Here is a 4,882-nt window from a genome sequence, read left to right on the forward strand (position 1 = left end):
GGGCCACTGACTTTAGACTAGCACCACTGACTTTAGACTAGGGCCACTGACTTTAGACTAGGGCCACTGACTTTAGACGGGGGTTTTCCTAATCAGTGGCGAAACTGTTTTCTGAAACTAAAAAATAACAGGAGGGAACGTTTTCGCTGGAAGACGCCTCCTCTTTTTGCTGAACCGCCCCCAGTTCATTCCCTAATATACAATATTATAATGATACATGCGTCGGTGTACAAGTCAGTTGCGCTGGGTGCAACTTATTTATAATTTACACTGTGTATCGATGCTCCGTGGGGAAATTACAAGATAGGGCCCCTTGTGTTAATGTGGGAGAATTTGGTATTTTTTTTTTTTTCAAGAGTCAAAGATAAGAAAATTATGGCAAAATACAGTCATGAATGTAAAATTAGCAGTTAAAAAATATACTTACATACATTGATACTTTTATTTAGCATTACCAAAAAGGCTTTGAAAACAACAACACAACACATGGACCCCTCTGAGAGAGACACTTTGGTTTGTCCCAAACAGAGAGAGTTCTTTCAGTCCCTAGAGAACGATGTGTAGCAAGGCAATATTTCATTAAAAATTTTATTTTGACACTTTGAGCTTTGAGCTTCTTTTTAGAGTTGGATTAAATTGGAGTAAAGGTTCAGCACTAGTGGAAGCCCCCGCGCCAGAGTTCCCAGCCCAGGTTGTGTAAGGTATTGAATAAAAAGGCATTTTTTGACACTCGATACTGAGTAGAAGTATTGAAACCTGTACGCAGCTCTAAAGAGTAGTTCAATTAAAGGTTTTTAAACTTCCCTTTCCCGAGCCACATCAACCAGCTCCGACTGGGGGGTCTCGAGGCGTTCCCAGGCCAGGATAGAGATATAATCCCTCCAGATAGTCCTGGGTCTTCCCCGAGGCCTCCTCCCAGCTGGATGTGCCTAGAACCCCTCCCGTAGGAGGCACCCAGGAGGCATCCTTACCAGATGCCCAAATGCCTCTTTAGTATGGAATATGGAAAATACAATAAGTTTTCCATATTCGATACTAAAGAGGCAATTCGGTTGGTGCCTAAAAAGTATAAAATGATGTACCCAGCCCTGTAAATACATCATAATACGATACTTATACACATTAGACACGAAGCAGAAAGTCTGTTTTCAGCTTCTGCTGCTCTCGCCGACACATTTGTGACTTTTGACTTGTGACTGCCACGTGAAGCGCTTGTCGCAGACGCTGCACCCGAACTGCTTCTGACCCGTGTGCACCGAGAAGTGGTACGTCAGATTGGCCTTCTGGGAGAAGCTTTTGTCGCACACTGGGCAACTGTACGGCTTCTCCCCAGTGTGCACGGTCATGTGCTTCTTCAGGCCGCCCTTCTGCGTGAAGCTCTTGTCACAGTACAGGCAGCCGAACGGCTTCTCGCCTGTGTGGATCCTCATGTGGTTCACCAGGGCGCTGCGCACAGCGAAGCTGGTGTCACAGAAGGAGCACCTGAAGGGTTTCTCTCCGGAGTGACACCTCATGTGGCGGATCAGGTTGGGCCTCTGGGAGAAGCGCTTGCTGCAAACGGAGCAGCTGTATGGCTTCTCGCCTGTGTGAAACCTCATGTGTCTCCGCAGACTGTCCTTGCGGCCGAACCTTCGCCCACAATCGCCGCAGATAAAAGACTTTTTGTCAGCTTTACTCACGACATCACAGACGGAAACTTCATCGGTATTTATAGAGCTTAAAACTGACGGAGGTTCTCTCATCGGCTTACAGTCCTTGTTGTTAACGTCAGTCTCCGGTTCAGAACAGTCTGAAGCTTTGTCTTCAGTCTCTGGTTGTAAAAGTGGATGTGAGTTCCTGGCTGGTTCTGGTCCTCCACAGTCCTCTCCATCAGCTTCTGTTTCCATGTGTTGAGTTTGTCTCTGATGAAGCTGTGAGGACTGAGCTTCCTCTTCATCATCTTCACTCTTCACAGGGACAGGAGTGAATGGGAACTTGGTGATATCAGCCTCCTCCAGCCCTGGAAGCTGCTCTCTTCCCTGACTGCTCCACAGTTCCTCCTGTTCCTCTTTAATGTGTGGGGGGGGCCTCTGGCTCCTCCTGGTCCACACTGGAGCTACACTCCTGCTGCTCAGGGGGAACCTCTTCTTTAACCACCAACAGCTGCTGCATATCTGCAGGAAAGACAGAGAGAGAGAGAGAGAGAGAGAGAGAGGTTAATATAGTTGCAGAGAAACAGCCAATAATTAAAATCTCATCTTTCACCTTTTAAAGTTCTGAGTTACTCAAATTGCAGTTTTCATTCTCTTGTCACAAAGAGAATATGTGATGTCACCCATTGGTGTGTGAAGATCTGCTATGAGTCTCTTTTATCATATAAATTTACTCTAACTCATTAATGGATTATCAAAATAGTTGGAGATACATTTAACAGGGCTCTAGTGAGCTAGTTAGTTTTTTTCTTCTAGGTCGCACGTCCTCACATCTGCTGCCTCTCCACAAACAAATCAATGCTGTTTATATGGATATGGTTTAATTTTGCGTTACATGACCCATTTCTTCTGTAAAGTTGTGCCTGTGTTTGGATCTCTCCTCTCTGTGCACCCCCCTCCCTCCCATTCACTCACAAAAAATCTTATCTAAAGATAAAATCTGATGAGACCAACAGATTTCCTTTGAGTCAATTTTCATGAAATTCATCGAGTTTACTGTTTTCATGAAGAATTTTTCATCAATATCACTTAATTCAGATAAAACATTTGGATAGAAACATAGCTTCTGTCTTTCTTTCTTTCTGTCTGTCTCTCTCTGTCTGTGTCTCTGTGTCTGTGTCTCTCTCTCTGTGTGTCTCTGACTATTTCTACATCATCAGTGCCTCATCCTGCTGTAATATCTTGGTGTGTGCTGCCCTCTAGTGGGCTCAACATGCAACAACTACCAGCCACCAACACGCAATCTACTACACACATCCTACACACAATCTACTACACACCAAACACAATGTACTAGAGCTGGACCTGTTCAAAATGTTTATTAATTGTAATTAATTGTCTCTGATGTCATTGTGATTAACAATAAAACTATTTCTGTCTCATTTGAAAACATTAACGTGTTAAATTAAAATGTTAATGAATGTCAAGCTGATGCTTATTTCTGACATGTGACCCAGATGATATTAGAAAGTAAACTCCGCCTCTTTCTCTTTATTATCAGCAGTGGAGTGTAACTAAGTACATGTACTCCAGTACTAGTACTTCAGTCCAAATGTTAAGGTACTTGTACTTTACTTGAGCCTTTCTTAGGTCTGAGTACTTCTTCCAGCGCTGGTATGAGTATTGAGAGGATTAAGAGCGAAAAAGAGACCAAAAAGAAAGCGAAGGAAGCGATGAAGAGAAACAGCAGCATCGTTCAGTCAGTACACAGTGAGTACACGGTTAGTATACTCACTGTGTAGTATGAGGAGGAAACGTGTCTGCAGCGTTCTCACCGAGCAGCTGGGGATGGCGGCGGTCCATCTCCGCTTCGTACTCGCTGATTGTTGTCTCTAAATGTCCAAATATGTCCTCGAGAGCCGCAGACAGCCGCTGGTTGATGAAGACCTTCAGATTGTGAAGGCGGGACATGGTGACAGGACAGGACAGGACAGGACAGGACAGGACATCTGCTTCGCTGCTCCCTGCGTCAAGTCAACGATCACAACACGAACGACAACTTCCGGTTAACGTCTAACAAATAAGAGTCTTTCTTGGATAAGGCACGATAGATACAGTAGATTGATGGATGGATGGATGGATGGATGGATGGATGATAGATACAGTAGATGGATGGATCTGTCTTTGCATTTAAATTTGATTAAAATCAACAAATAATCGTGATGATTAATTGTGATCTCAATATTGATCAAAATCATGATTATCATTATGGCCATAATCCTGCAGCCATAATAGTTAATACATTATAACATACATACATACATACATTACATATTTATAACAGGTTGCATTTGAGCATTGAATATTTAAATATTATTTGTTAACTAAAACAACAAATAGTCAAAGTCCAAGTCTGCTTTATTGTCAATTTCTTCACATGTCAAGACATACAAAGAGATCGAACTTACGTTTCCCTCTGTCCCACGGTGGAGACAAGACACATTTAACCCATGAGGTACACAGACAAACATAACATTCAAGTAAAAAATATAAAAAGTAAAAATAGGAAGACATATACAATGAAGAAAATAAAAGCAGCAAAATTTGAGTTAAAAATGTGCAATTATGCAAATGAAATTTGAACAATATTATAGAGGAAGATTGACAGTTTAAGAGTTTTTTTTAAGAGTCAAAGACAAACTCAACACATGGAAACAGAAGCTGATGGAGGGGACTGTGGAGGACCAGAACCAGCCAGGAACTCACATGCACCTCTACAACCAGAGACTGCAGAGAAACCTTTCAGCTGCTCAGTCTGGAGTAAATCCTTAACACAGAGTGGATGTTTACATAAACACATGAGAATTCACACAGGAGAGAAAAGATTCAGGTGCAGTGTTGGGAACAGAACCTTTTCCCGGTGTTCTGATGTCAAAAGACCTAAATGTGTCGGTCAGATGGGAACAGAAGCTGATGGAGAGGACTATGGAAGACCAGAACCTGCCAGGAACTCAAATCCACGTTTACAACCAGAGACTGGCGTCTCTTCTGAGAATAACTATCCAAAACTATCCAACAGGGGCGACCTCTAGCCCCCCCAGTAGGAGCGTGCGCCCCATGTGGGCGGAGTCCTGTCCAGCTGTCCGGGTTCGAGTTTGACCCCCCATCCCTCTCCCATCTTTCAACATATGTTCACTTCTCTCATCAGGATTCCTAACAAGAGTCTGCAGAAACTGCAGTATGTTCAGAAT

General features: G+C 43.2%; 1 protein-coding gene and 2 pseudogenes across 1 annotated transcript in view; 1 reads left to right on the forward strand and 2 right to left on the reverse strand.

Annotated features, from left to right (window-relative positions):
* LOC117957226 (zinc finger protein 271-like) overlaps nt 1–4,882 on the reverse strand; it is a 39,548-nt gene that overhangs the window by 12,902 nt on the left and 21,764 nt on the right. The window lies entirely within an intron of this gene.
* LOC117956485 lies at nt 1,017–3,660 on the reverse strand (annotated as a pseudogene).
* The window catches only part of LOC117956491, a 7,101-nt pseudogene continuing 6,736 nt past the window's right edge, over nt 4,518–4,882 (forward strand).

Source organism: Etheostoma cragini, chromosome 14 (genome assembly GCF_013103735.1).
Source record: "Etheostoma cragini isolate CJK2018 chromosome 14, CSU_Ecrag_1.0, whole genome shotgun sequence".
In the NCBI taxonomy this organism is placed as follows: Eukaryota; Metazoa; Chordata; class Actinopteri; order Perciformes; family Percidae; genus Etheostoma; species Etheostoma cragini.